The sequence below is a fragment of the Rana temporaria genome, chromosome 1 (genome assembly GCF_905171775.1).
Source record: "Rana temporaria chromosome 1, aRanTem1.1, whole genome shotgun sequence".
Lineage (NCBI taxonomy): Eukaryota > Metazoa > Chordata > Amphibia > Anura > Ranidae > Rana > Rana temporaria.
The window spans coordinates 644,892,577-644,908,220 of record NC_053489.1 but is presented as its reverse complement, the minus strand read 5'-3'; positions in this window follow the sequence as shown (position 1 = coordinate 644,908,220).

Sequence of the window (15,644 nt, the reverse complement as noted above, 5' to 3'; positions counted from 1 at the left end):
TTCGAAAAATCCGGTCGAATTCGAAAATATTTCGACCGTTTTCTGAATTTGTTCGTTTTCGACCGAATTTCGAAAAATCTGGTCGAATTCGAAAATATTTCGACCGTTTTCTGAATTTGTTCGTTTTCGACCGAATTTCGAAAAATCCGGTCGAATTCGAAAGTATTTCGACTGGATTCGACAACAAAGTCTCTTTTCGAATATAATTTCGAAATTCGATCGGAATTCGAAAAAAAAAAAAAATCGAATTCCAAATCGAAAACCCGCGGACGAAATTCGATCGGAATTCGAAAAAAAAAAAAAAAAATTCGAATTCCGATCGAATTTCGTCAACGGGTTTTCGATAATAACTCAGAATATGCGCTCACTGAAAACACACTATACTCTTTCTTTAAGTGCTCGCTATAAATGATTTGCAGGTCGAAGAAAAATAACGGTGATCCATGTATGCCTTTCCTCGTCCTGCCGACGCATTCATTCTAGATTCTGTATTTGAGTGGTAAAAGTTTTTTTTTCGGTAAATTCATTAATATTGCAATTCGTGAATTCGTATGCATCCGAATGTCAGAATAATGAAAAATTCGTCCGAATTTCGATTCGGAACGAAACGAAATGCACATGCCTAACCAAAAGAAAGCTCTATTTGTGGGGAAAAAAGGACGCCAATTTTGTTTGGGAGCCACGTCGCACGACTACGCAATTGTCTGTTAAAGCGACGCAGTGCCGAATCGCAAAACCTGGCCTGGGCATTTAGCTGCATATTGGTCCGGGGCTTAAGTGGTTAACTGGCTGTGCTGTGTAGCAGGGCTGTGTAAATCTTAGGATTAGATAAATAAAAAGAATCATCCATTGGTAAGTAAAAAGCTCCATTGTGTGTATTTCTTTTATATATTTATTGGTTCTCCTGAAGTTCAGTTTTGAGGAAAGTGCTGCAATAATAACTCAGAATATGCGCTCACTGAAAACACACTATACTCTTTCTTTAAGTGCTCGCTATAAATGATTTGCAGGTCAAAGAAAAATAACGGTGATCCATGTATGCCTTTCCTCGTCCTGCCGACACATTCATTCTAGATTCTGTATTTGAGTGGTAAAAGTTTTCCGGTAAATTTCTTCTTATTTTTATACGAACCTTCTCTATACATGAGCTGCATATCAACACTTGTCCGGGCTGTAATAGTAGAGCACTCATGTTCACCGCAGTGACATTGTGCAGCGTTTCCCCTCATCCCTATCACCCCGCCATACCTTCTGAATATTATTACTGTAACCTTGTCAAAGCAACACTTTTCCGGTGTATTGGTGAACGTGGATCCTTTACAAAGTACACCTCTGACCTTCCTGTAAAAGCCTCGTAGCGGCTGCTGCTTCCACAAGGTTACATTAGAAGGTAGCATTATAGAACTGTATGATCAGACACAAAGTCATCCGAATCAAGCATTGCCGTAATAACACATTTGCGCTACAGTTTAAAGTGCGCCTAAACCCCTGACACCGATTTACACCTTAAATTAACCACTTCCATACCGGGCACTTATACACCTTCCCGCCCAGACCAATTTTTAGCTTTCAGCGCTGTTGCACTTTGAATGACAATTGCGCGGCCATGCAACACTGTACCCAAACACAATTTTTATCATTTTGTACCCACAAATAGAGCTTTCTTTTGGTGGTATTTGATCACCTCTGGGATTTTTTTTTCTGCTAAAAATAAATAAAAAAGACTGAAAATTTAGAAAAAAAACGTTTTTATTGTTTCTGTTATACAACATTGTAAATAAGTACATTTTCTCCTTCACTGATGGGCACTGATGGTACTGCACTGACGGGCACTGATAAGGCGGCACTGATGGGCACCGATGAGGTGGCACTGATGTGGTGGCATTGATGGGCACTAATATGCGGCACTGATGGGCGGCACGGATTGGGCACTGATGGGTGGCACGGATAGGCGGCATGGATGGGCTTGGATAGGCGGCACGGATGGGCACGGATAGGTGGCACAGATGAGCACGGATAGGCGGCACGGATGGGCACGGATAGGCGGCACGGATGGGCATGGATAGGCGGCACGAATGGGCACTGATAGGCAGCGTGGATGGGCACTGATAGGTGCCACTGATGGGCATAGATGGGCACTATCGTATGTGTTGTACTAATGGATGCCAATCAGTGCCAAACAATGCCTGCCAATCAGTGATGCCCATTGTGGGCACTGATTGGCATCCATTGCGGCACTGATTGGCATCCATTGCGGCACTGATTGGCATCCATTTTGTGTGTCCTTCTCATCCCTGGTGGTCTAGGGTGGCATACTTTTTTTTTTTTTTTTGCATCCCTGGTGGTCCAGTGGGCATCCCTGGTGGTCCAGTGGGCATCCCTGGTGGTCCAGTGGGCATCCTCGGGGGGGTTGTGCTGATAATCGATCAGCACAAACCCCCCCTGTCACAGGAGCAGCCGATCGTCTCTCCTCTACTCGCGTCTGACCGACGCGAGTGAGGAAAAGCCAATTACCGGCTTTTCCTGTTTACATCGTGATCAGCCGTGATTGGACACGGCTGATCACGTGGTAAAGAGTCACCGTGAGAGACTCTTTACCTTGATCGGTGTTGCGGGGTGTCAGACTGACATCCTGCAACAACGATCGCCGCGATGCACGCCCCCGGGGGCGCGCAGCGGCTCAGAATCCTGAGGGCGTCATATGACGTCCACTCAGGATTCTACAACCACTTTGCCAACGTCAATATGTCATTGGCGGGCGGCAAGTGGTTAAACCTGTCATAAGAGAAATGTTCACTTACTGGCCACTTTATTAGGTACACCCGTTCAATTGCTTGGTAACACAAATTGCTAATCAGCCAATCACATGGCAGCAGCTCAATTCATTTAGGCACCTAGACGTGGTGAAGACGACTTGCTGAAGTTCAAATTTAGCATCAGAATGGGGAAGAAAGGGGATTTACGTGACTTTAAAGTGGAAAGGTTGTTGGCGCCAGATGGGCTGGCCTGAGTATTTCAAAAACTGCTGATCTACTGGGATTTTCACACACAACCATCTCTCGGGTTTACAAAGAATGGTCCGAAAAAGAGAAAATATCCAGTGAGTGGCAGTTGTGTGGAGGAAAATGCCTTGTTGATGTCAGAGGTCAGAGGTGAATGGGCAGACTGATTTGAGATGACAGAAAGGCAACAGTGAATCAAATAACCAAGGTATGCAGAACATCATCTCTGATCTTTGAAGCAGATGGGCTACAGCAGCAGAAGACCACACCAGGTGCCACTCCTGTCAGCTAAGAACAGGAAACTGAGGCTACACTTCACACAGGCTCACAAAAAGTGGACAATAGAAGATTAGAAAACCGTTGCCTGGTTGGTGAGTCTTGATTTCAGCTGCGACATTCAGATGGTCGGGTCAGAATTTGGTGCAAACAACATGAAAGCATGGATCCATCCTCCCTTGTATCAATGGTTCAGGCTGGTGGTGGTGTAATGGTGGGGGGGATATTTTCTTGGCACATTTTGGGCCCTTTAGTACCAAATGGGTATTGTTTAAACGCCACGGCCTACCTGAGTATTGTTGCTGACCATGTCAATCCCTTTATGACTACAGTGTACCCATCTTCCAGCAGGATAATGCCCCATGTCCCAAAGCTCCAATCATCTCACCACTGGACAATGAGATCTCTGTACACCAATGGTCTTCACAGTCACTAGATCTCATCCAATAGAGAACCTTTGGGATGTGGTGGAGCGGGAGATTTGCATCATGTATGTGCAGCCGACAAATCTGCAGCAACTGTGTGATGTTATAATGTCACTATGGACCAAAATCTCCGAGGAATGTTTCCAACACCTTGTTGAATCCATATCACGAAGAATGAAGGCAGTTCTAAAGGCAAAAGGGGTCCAACCCGGTACTAGCAAGGTGTGCCTAACAGTGGCGGTTCGTCCATAGAGGGCGCTGGAGCGCCGCCCCCTCTGGCTCTCGCCCGCCACTGAGTCTAATAACATACATTCATGCATTGCATGAATGTATGTTATTGTTCCCAGCTGCCGCTGGTCTATTCAGATGGCCAGAAATTTAGCGCCGACCACCTGAATAACGGCAGCTGGTTGGCTGTGCGGAAGTGCCTATCAGAGCCAGCGGCTCCCAGATGTCTTATCCTTGGAACGCACGGGGGGTGCGTTCCTTGGATAAGACTGCCGGCTGTCTCAGCCAATCAGGTTCCCCGATTCTGGTTATCGGTAACCTGATTGGCCTTTAGCGTCACCAAGACGGGAGAAGACAAGACATCGAGGGACGTGGAAGGAGTAAGGTAAGTGCATTTTACAGGGCACAGCGGCAACAATGGGCACAGAGGCGACGAAGGGCACAGTGGCATCAATGGGCACAGTGGTGACAAAGGGCACAGTGGCATCAATGGGCACAGTGGCAACAAAGGGCACAGTGGCATCAATGGGCACAGTGGTGACAATGGGCACAATGGCAACAATTAAAGGGAACAGTGACATGCACAGTGGCAACAATGGGCACAGTGGCGACAATTAAAGGGCACAGTGGTGACAATTGGCACAGTGGCGACAATTGAGGGGCCGAGTGGCTGCGTTTGATGGCATGGCACAGTGGTGACAATTGATGGCACAGTGACTTTGTTTGATGGCATGGCACAGTGGCTGCGTTTGATGGCATGGCACAGTGACTGCGTTTGATGGCATGGCACAGTGACTGCGTTTGATGGCATGGCACAGTGGTGCGAATTGATGGCATAGTGACTGCATTTGATGGCATGGCACAGTGGTGACAATTGATGGCACAGTGACTGCGTTTGATGGCATGGCACAGTGGTGACAATTGATGGCACAGTGGCTGCATCTTTTTTTCTTTTTTTTTCGTTTGCGCCCCCCCAAAAAATTTTGAGCACCAGCCGCCACTGGTGCCTATTAAAGTGGCCAGTGAGTGTATGATTTGTTTCTGAAAGTGAAGCCGTCATCATTATCTTACTTTTACACTTTGGTGAACCATTGACTCGAAACTGACAAATGTGCAATAGGTGTCCAGTCCTGATCTGCGTTTGTTTTTCTCAGGTCAGCGATGTGCTAGTATGTAAAGAGAGTAAAACTGGTGTGATATGCGTGGGGGTTTCACGCAAGTGTAGTGCTTACTAATGAGTTCCAGTCCAGCCAGGAAAATCTGTTTAATGCCCGGTACACATGACCGGTTTTCCTGACATGCCAAAACCTGTTTTTCCTGACGCGATTCCTCTCAAGCCTGCCTTGCATACACGCGGTGACGTACAACACGTACGACGGGACTATAAAGGGGACGTTCCATTCAAACGGCGCCACCCTTTGGGCTGCTTTTGCTGATCCTCGTGTTAGTAGAAGTTTGGTGAGAGACGATTCGCGCTTTTCAGCCTTGTGCAATTCGGTCCGTTACAGCGTGACGATTGTGCTATCTCCATTACGAACGCTAGTTTTACCAGACCAAGCGCTCCCGTCTCATACTTGATTCTGATTATTTAACCACTTGCTTACTGGGCACTTAAACACCCCTCCTGCCCAGAGCAATTTTCAGCTTTCAGCGCTGTCACACTTTGAATGACAATTACTCAGTCATGCAACACTGTACCCAAATGATTTTTTTGTCCTTTTTTTCCCACAAATAGAGCTTTCTTTTGATGGTATTTGATCACCTCTGGGGTTTTTATTTTTTGCGCTATTAATGAAAAAAGACCGAAAATTTGGAAAAAAAATGATTTTTTCTTAGTTTCTGTGATAACATTTTGCAAATTATTAATATTTCTTCATAAATTTTGGCCACAATTTATACTGCTACATGTCTTTGATAAAAATAACCCAAAATTTTTGGAAATTATTTGGTCTGTGTGAAAGTTTTAGAGTCTACAAGCTATAGTGCAAATCATAAAAAATTGTCACATCTGATCACACCTGATGTACTGAAGGCCTATCTCATTTCTTGGGACCCTAACAAGCCAGGAAAGTACAAATGCCCCCAAAATAACCCCTTTTTGGAAAGTAGACATTCCAAGGTATTTATTAAGAGGCATGGTGAGTTATTTGAAGTTGTGTTTTTTTCCCACAATACTTTGCAAAATTAAGATTTTTATTTTTCATTTAAAAAATTTCTCAAAATTGTCATTGTAATAGCTTATTTCTCTCACATGGCATGTGCATACCACAAATGACACCCCAAAATACATTCTGCTACTCCTCCTGAGTAAAACGATACCCCATGTGTGAGACTTTTTCACTGCCTGGCCACATACGGAGGCCCAACATGCAGGAAGCGCCATCAGGGGTTTTAGGAGCATAAATTGCACATCTAACTAGTTGACTACCTATTACACTTTTGAAGGCCCTGAAACACCAGGACAATGGAATTACCCACAAAGTGACCCCATTTTGGTAAGCTAATACCCCAACGTATAATCTATGAGGCATAATGAGTCTTTTGAACGGTTTATTTTTTTCCAGCAGTTTTTGGAAAATGTGGAAAAAAAATGAAAACGCATTTTTTTTACACAAAGTTGTCCATTGATAAGATATTTCCAACACATAGCATGTACATACCACAAATGACACCCCAAAATACATTCTGCTACTCCTCCTGAGTAAAACGATACCCCATGTGTGAGACTTTTTCACTGCCTGGCCACATACGGAGGCCCAACATGCAGGAAGCGCCATCGGGGGTTTTAGGAGCATAAATTGCACATCTAACTAGTTGACTACCTATTACACTTTTGAAGGCCCTGGAACACCAGGACAATGGAATTACCCACAAAGTGACCCCATTTTGGAAAGCTAATACCCCAACGTATAATCTATGAGGCATAATGAGTCTTTTGAACGGTTTATTTTTTTCCAGCAGTTTTTGGAAAATGTGGAAAAAAAATGAAAACGCATTTTTTTTTACACAAAGTTGTCCATTGATAAGATATTTCCAACACATAGCATGTACATATCAAAAATTACACCCCAAAATACATTCTGCTACTCCTCCTGAGTAAAATGATACCCCATGTGTGAGACTTTTTTACTGCCTGGCCACATACAGAGGCCCAACATGCAGGAAGCGCCATCAGGGGTTTTAGGAGCATAAATTGCACATCTAACTAGTTGACTACCTATTACACTTTTGAAGGCCCTGGAACACCAGGACAATGGAATTACCAACACACTGACCCCATTTTGGAAAGCTAACACCCCAACGTATAATCTATGAGGCATAATGAGTCTTTTGAATGGTTCATTTTTTTCCAGAAGTTTTTGGAACATGTGGAAGAAAAATGAAAACTCATTTTTTTTACACAAAGTTGTATGTTTCTAAGATATTTCCAACACATAGCATTTAAATAGAAAAAATACATTCTGCTACTCCTCCTGAGTACAACAATACCACATGTGTGAGACTTCTACATAGCCTGACCACATACAGAGATCCAACATGCAAGGAACACCGTCAGGTGTTCCAGAGACACATAGTATGCACATACCAAGAATTACACCTCAAAATACATTATGCTGAGCAAAGCGTAAACAAAAGATTACCTGTGGTAATAGTAGCGCAGTTCTACAGCAGGATAGCACTGGTCCAGGCAGCAGGCAGGGACTTGGTCAGCAACGTCCAGGCAGGGATACTGTCCCGTCAGGGTTAGTGCAGGTGGTCAGGTCATGCAACAGGCAGAGGCATGATGGCATAGGTCCTACAGGCAGCAGGCAGAAGTAGGGCCTCGTTCAGGACAGAATGGGGACAGGGGTAGAGGCTTCTCCCACCCAAATCTCTTTGAAGCCTCCGGGCAACCAGACCCTAATCTAGGATGAGAAAACGAAAAAGTTTTCTTCATCCAGAAAAACTTTTCTGGCGCCCCTCACATATGTGAGACCCCTGTGTTCCCACTAGTCCAGTAGCAGGGTACAAGATCAGTCCATGAGGCAGGCAAAAACATGGTCAAACAGTCCGAGGTCAGTTCCAGATCAGGCAGAGGCAGTACAGAATCGTTAGGCAGAATCGTGGTCAAAAAACAAGCCGGGGTCAGTTCCATATCGGGCAGAGGTATTACAAAATCATTGGGCAGAATCGTGGTCAAAAAACAAGTTACAGAGCAGGCGGTGGCATAAGGGGTGTGAAGGTGTGTGAAGGCAGGAACGGAGGATTAATAATTTAGTTTGGTGTGGTAACGACGAAAACATTCAGTTATACAGAGGCCTGGTTTGGAAGGACAATCAGCACAATGGTAAGCTGTGTCTCGTCTGACTCCTTGACTGGTGCATACCTTGCATCGTTTTTGACGTCGTCGGCCTGTTTCTGTGGGAGGGACTTTATCGGGAAAATGACGCTCGGCGAGATGACTTAAAACATCAGATCGGATGGTTTGGGGTGCATCGTTGTGGAAAATAAGGGCAGTGATAAGGTCCTCTTGGTAACCAAGGAAGCGTTTGGGGTTTTGGGTGGAGTTGCGGTATATTACAAAAGAATTGTATATGGCCAATTGAAAAAAATAAATGGCAACTTTTTACGTTCTTCTTGTGGCAAGATAGGGCTCAAGCATCTGGTCATTGAAGTCGACCCCCCCCCATAAACAAATTATAGTCCTGGATGCAAGTGGGCTTTCGGATGGTGGTGCCACGCCTTCTGCGGGTTTCAACAATGGTGTCATTGTGGATAGTAGATAGCATATAGACATCCCTTCTGTCCTTCCACTTCACCGCCAAAACCGCATTGTTACGCAGACTTGCTGATTCTCCTCTTTTCAACTTTTTGTTCACCAGGCTTTGAGGAAAGCCTTTCCTGTTGTTTCTGACGGTGCCACATGCTGGCGTCTGCTTCCGGTGCAGGTTGTGGAACAGGGGAAGAGAGGTGTAGAAATTATCTACGTATAGATGGTATCCTTTGTCTAATAGGGGGTTGATTAGTTCCCAAACAATTTTGCCACTTGATCCCAAGTAGTCTGGGCAATTAGGGGGATTGATCTGGGTGTCCTTGCCTTCGTATACTCTGTAGGCATACAGGTATCCTGTGACTCGGTCACACAATTTGTAGACCTTCACACCATAGCGGGCTCTTTTGCTGGGGATGAATTGTTTTATTTGGAGTCTGCCACTAAATTTGATAAGGGACTCATCCACACAGATGTGTTGGTCCGGGGTGTACAATTGGGGGAATTTCTCTGAAAAATAATTGAGTAAGGGCCGGATTTTGAAAAGCCTGTCATGTTCTGGGTGATTTCGGGGATGGCACTGGGTATTGTCGTTAAAATGCAGGAATCTCATGATGGTGAAGTATCGGGCTCTGGGCATTATGGTGGAGAAGATGGGCATGTGGTAGATCGGGTTTTTGGACCAAAAGGCACGTGAAGCGTTTTTTGGGTTGAGTCCCATACAAAATGTGAGGCCTAAAATTTTTTTGAACTCGTCCAACGTAAGGTCTCTCCACTGGAAGGGACGGGCATAGTAGGACGTGGGATTGTTTTCAATAAATTGCTGTGCAAATAGGTTGCACTGGGCCACAATTTCGGATAGCATGTCCTCTGTAAACATGAGGTTAAAATAATCGATTGGGGTAAAATTCTCCGTGTTCACTTGGATTCCTGGCTGGGCCGTGAAAGGGGGAATGTTGGCTTCTCCTGAAGTAGCAGGAAGCCACAAGGGGTTCTGAAGGGCATAGGGAAGGCTGGCATGGGTCCTGGAAGTTTGTTGCCGAGGCACTGCGGTGCTGGCAGATGGCACGGCGGTGCTGGCAGATGGCACTGCGGTGCTGGCAGATGGCACTGCGGTGCTGGCAGATGGCACTGCGGTGCTGGCAGATGGCACTGCGGTGCTGGTGGATGGCACTGCCTCCTCACGCCTTCGTTTAGCCGGCCGGCTATCTTCCTCCTCTGAGTCACTCAGTGTTGCGCTACTGATGGCTGGCTCATAAGCGACGTCAAACTCCGAATCAGAGTTGGAAAGGGACTCTAAAAGAGAGAGCTCCACGTTGCTCTCGTCGGGGGCAGAAATTATTTGGAAAGCCTCCTGAAGGGAATAGGACCTTTTGGACATTTTGCTGGTGTGTGCTAAACCTTCACTGATGGGCACTGATTGGCAGCACAGGTGGGCACTGATTGACAGCACAGGTGGGCACTGATTGGCAGCACAGGTGGGCACTGATTGGCGGCTCAGGCGGGTACTGATTGGCGGCACAGGTGGGCACTGATTGGCGGCACAGGCAGGCACTGATTGGCGGCTCAGGCGGGTACCGATTGGCGGCTCAGGCGGGTACCGATTGGCGGCACAGGCGGGCACTGATTGGCGGCACAGATGGGCACTGATTGGCGGCACAGGCGGGCACTGATTGGCGGCACAGGTGGGCACTGATTGGCGGCACAGGCAGGCACTGATTGGCGGCACAGGCAGGTACTGATTGGCGGCACAGGCGGGCACTGATTGGCGGCACAGGTGGGCACTGATTGGCAGCACAGGTGGGCACTGATTGGCGGCACAGGTGGGCACTGATTGGCGGCACAGGCGGGCACTGATTGGCGGCACAGGCAGGCACTGATTGGCGGCACAGGCGGGCACTGATTGGCGGCACAGGCGGGCACTGATTGGCACACAGGCGGGCACTGATTGGCAGCACAGGTGGGAACTGATTGGCGGCACTGGGATGGCACTGGGATGGATTGCACTGGGAATGGATTGCGCTGGGATGGATGGCACTGGGATGGATGGCACTGGGATGGATGGCACTGGGATGGATGGCACTGGTGGATGGCACTGGGATGGATGGCACTGGTGGATGGCACTGGGATGGATGGCAGGCACTTTGTAAAACTGTAACTCTGTAACGATTTTCACTCACTTCTCTCTCCTCACACGCTGTCTCTGTGTGAGGAGGGAGAGGCGGCAATGAGAGATGATCTCATATGTTTACATTTACGATCTCCTCTCATTGGCCGCCCAGATCGCATCGCAAACGGCCACTCTGATTGGCCGTTTGCGGCGATCTCTAATTGGCTGTGTCCAAGGGACACGGCCAAAACAAAATTTCCCCGCTGCGCGCTCTGGAGCGCGCGCGGGGACCGCCCAAAGGGGCGGCCGTCAATTGACGGCGCTCTGGCTTTTGGGATCCGCGCTGTAGCCGTCAATAGACGGCGCGCGGATCCCAAGTGGTTAAAAAAAAAAAAAAGCACACACACAAGCAGTTTTCGCGAAGAGAAAAAGACTGATGGGAAAAAATAGAGCAGGTTCGAATTTTTTGGCGGGCAGTTTTCTCGTCTGGAAAACTGCTATGGAGCATACACACGACCGGATTTCCCGACCAATCTAAAAAATAGCAGAAAAACGGTCGTGTGTACGAGGCATAAGGGCTGGTTATGTCACTTTTATTTAACATACGACGGCGCTCATTCGGACTTACGACGGCGTATCTGGAGATACGCCGTCGGAAGTCTTTGTGAATCTGGGCCTAAAAGTTTTGGGAGAAAAAAAAAGTTTTTTTCTTAGTTTCTGTTATAAAATCTTGCAAATAAATAACCTTTGTTCATAACCTAAACAGGAAGAAAACCCTTGTTTTTTTAAAAAATAAATACCTTGCAAGATAAAGTCATAATGAGCTAGTATGCACAGCATACTAGCTCATTATGATAGACTTACCTGAGAACGAAGCCCCCAAAGTTCTCCTCCATGCCCTCCGCCCTCCGAGAGCCCGTAGCTCTACGTCGGCTCTCTCGCAGGCAACTAGGGGCCCCCCCGCTCGCCCCCGACTCCTGTGCGCATGCCCGGTGTGCGCGATTGCCGCCGGGCACACGCGATTGCTCGTTACAGAGCGGGGACTGGGAGCTGTGTGTGTAAACACACAGCTCCCGGTCCTGTCAGGGGGGGAAATGCGAATCCCCTGTTCATACAATGTATGAACAGAAGATCAGTGATTTCCCCTAGTGAGGCCACCCCTCCCTACAGTAAGAACACACCCAGGCATACTTAACCCCTTCCCCGCCCCCTAGTGTTAACCCCTTCACTGCCAGTGGCATTTTTATAGTAATCCAATGCATTTTTATAGCACTGATCGCCATAAAAATGCCAATGGTCCCAAAAATTTGTCAAAAGTGTCCGAAGTGTCCGCCATAATGTCGCAGTACCGAAAAAAATCGCTGATCGACGCCATTACTAGTAAAAAAAAATATTAATAAAAATGCCATAAAAATACCCCCTATTTTGTAAACGCTATAACTTTTGCGCAAACCAATCAATAAACGCTTATTGCAATTTTTTTTTACGAAAAATATGTAGAAGAATACGTATCGGCCTAAACTGAGGAAAAAAATATTTTTTTTAATATATTTTTGGGGATATTTATTATAGCAAAAAGTAAAAAATATTCATTTTTTTCAAAATTGTCGCTCTATTTTTGTTTATAGCGCAAAAACTAAAAACTGCAGAGGTGATCAAATACCACCAAAAGAAAGCTCTATTTGTGGGGAAAAAATGACGCCAATTTTGTTTGGGAGCCACTTCGCACGACCGCGCAATTGTCAGTTTTTTTTTTTTTTTTTTTTTAAGTGTATTTTTTTGGTGCGTGTACTCCAGAGAGGAGCCGGACTGCAGGAGTTGGGAGTAGGCAGGCCTCCCCCAGAGGCAATCTGCCACCTTTCTCCATGCCCCGGGTGGCAATGGTGGGTGTGTGAGGGGGTCCTCCCACATAGCCCGCCCTACCTGCTCTGCTTTGAAGCCCAACGGGGCAGAGGGACTCCCTATAAGGGAGTGAGAGGATTTGCCCGCTCAACCAGCCCCGTTAGTCCTTCGCCTCTCTTTTTTAGAGACCGCATGGTCAAAGTGCGTGCATGTTAACCCAATTTCGAGTGCGTGTAAGTGTGGTGGTTTTTGTAGGAGGGGGTGGGCGTACTAAGCGCAGGCTTACCTCGCATAGCACACCCACCGGGAGCCGGGCTGAGACCACCAAACTCAATTCACATGTAGCCGAGACCGGCATCCGAACCCCTAGCTGCAGAGGTGAATGGCTTGTCAGCGCAGTGCCAATCACGTTGAGCCACCGCAGCGCCCTCTCGCAATTGTCAGTTAAAGCGTTGCAGTGCCGAATCGCAAAAGTACTCTGGTCTTTGACCAGCAATATGGTCCGGGGGTTAAGTGGTTAAGGAGATATTTCTTGCACCTACAGGTAAGCCTTAATCTAGGCTTACCTGTAAGTGCAAGGTGAAAGGGGGGGGGGGGGTTTACAACCACTTTAAGGTCAAAATGTATTCTGCTACATTTCTTTGGTAAAAATAACTCAAATCAGTGTACAGTGGATATAAAAGTCTACATGCTCCTGCAGGGGCGGACTGACAACTCATGGGGCCCCCGTGCAATAGGAGATTATGGGGCCCTCGGGCAATAGATTATGGGGCCACACAGTATACACACACAGTTTACACACACAGTATCAGGGGTAGACTGACAACTCATGGGGCCCCCGGGCAATAGAAGATTATGGGGCCCCCGGGCTTACAGATGGCCACCACGCCAGGAGGCATTGCATAGGCAGGGCAGCTAAAATCTCAGGATTTTCACATCAAAATCATGTCGGTTTTGGACATATCAGGGACAGATGTAAAAAAAAAACACAGATTTTTACATAATGTCCCTGGTTTTGCTGAGGCTGGCAAACATGATGGGGCCCTCTAGTGGCAGGGGGCCCTTTACTAGTTATGGTGGTCTATCGTGACTTAGACGTTGTGGCGAAAAGATCAGACACTTTTGACACTATTTGGGACCATTAGCATTTATACAGTGATCAGAGCTATAAAAATGCACTGATTACTGTGTAAATGTCACTGGTAGGAAAGGGGTTAAACACTAGGGGCGATCGAGGTGTTAAGTGTGTCCTAGGGAGTGATTCTAAATGTGGGGGGATGGAACATTGACATGACAGAGATCACTGCTCCCGATGACAGGAGTACGTGGAATGCCCTCTACACAGCAAATTTAAGGGGACGTACAGGTACTGTATACCCATTTTCCCACTGCTGCCATTGTGCCGACTTATATTGACATGCAGCGGTCAGCAAGTGGTTAAAATAATACCCTGCAATCCTGCCATGAAGGTCTTCGTTTGGGTACTTCAAAGGTCGTGTGTAGGCTCCAGGGCATTTTTCTCGCAGAGAAAAATGGGCATTAAAAATTTAGAACCTGCTCTATTTTTTCTCGACGTTTTTCACTTCATCGTTTTTCTCGTCGTGAAAAACGGTCTTGTGTAGACTTTAACGATGGGGAAAAAACCGTGTAGAGCTGACTGCGCAGGCGCCGTATAGAGCTGACTCGCAGTCCGGCTACTTTCGGAAACTCCGTGACTCTCGTGACGTGCCTACGCAATAGGGGGGCGCGGGGGGGGGGGGGAACTTATTCTCAATCATCTGGGTGAAGTCCCAGGTGACATTGCGCCTCTGCATAGAAACGCCTACTCCCGCGGGTGGAAAATAGCCATAATAAGGTACCGTATTTATCGGCGTATACCGCACACTTTTTTGCAAAATTGTGGGTGCGCGGTATACGCCGATACCCGCTTTCCCGCGCCGAGTTTTGAATACTGCGCCGACATATACAGAGCGCAGTACACTCGTGTATTGTATGGGCAGTCTCGGGTCCTCTCGCGCTGACGTCCTGGACGTACAGGACGTCAGTGCGAGAGTAGCCGAGCCTGCCCGACAATACACGAGTGTACTGCGCTCTGTATATGTCGGCGCAGTATTCAAAACTCGGCGCGGGAAACGAGCGGGGAGGACGCGAGGACGCTGCAGAAGGACGCCGGACTGGACGAAGAGGACACCCGAAGCCGATGGACGCCGCGCAAGACACCAAAACTGTAAGTACAAAAAATCTTTTTTTCACAGGAATTCAGGGCAACTTAAGGGGTGCGCGCTATACGCGGGAGCGCGCTATACCCCAATAAATACGGTATGTAGAGCCAACAAAAAAAAAAAAGGGCATACTGTACATTTTGGAAGTATAAAGAATATGATCGTATATACATGTTATTTGGGTGAACCTCCGCTTTAAGGTGAGTGATAGAGTTCAAGCTGTTTTTTTTTTATCCTGCCTGGGGTGGTATATAGAAAGAAAATACTAAAGTTGGGTTTTAACCACTTCCAATCTAGGACAATTAAATTATACTGTTAACAACCTAAGGCCCAAGGACAGTAAGTGGTTAGGGATAGGTTATTCCTCAATATTATTAAACCCAGTAATATTAAAATGGTTCCCCCCCCCCCCACACAGCTTATAAATCTTCTTTTTACATTAAAATGCTGCCACCATCTACCTTTTTTGCTGATCTGTATACCATGGTCACATGATAAACTGCACAGTTTGTCCAGTGTTGAGAGTTCAGGTAGGAGGAGATTTCCACTACAGCCTGTATACATACCCACATGTGTGATGTCAATATCATGTGACCTGAACAGTTCAACTGAAACAGGAAATGTTCTCTCCAGCAATAGAGACTAAACTGAGCATGTGCAGGACGTCTACCTTCACTGTATTATATGATCTTGCCAAGATAGACAGTGCAAGAGGGGGAGGATTAACCACTTAACTTTACTGCATATACAGACTGATTTTACTGTTGTGGGTTTAATAACACTTTAACG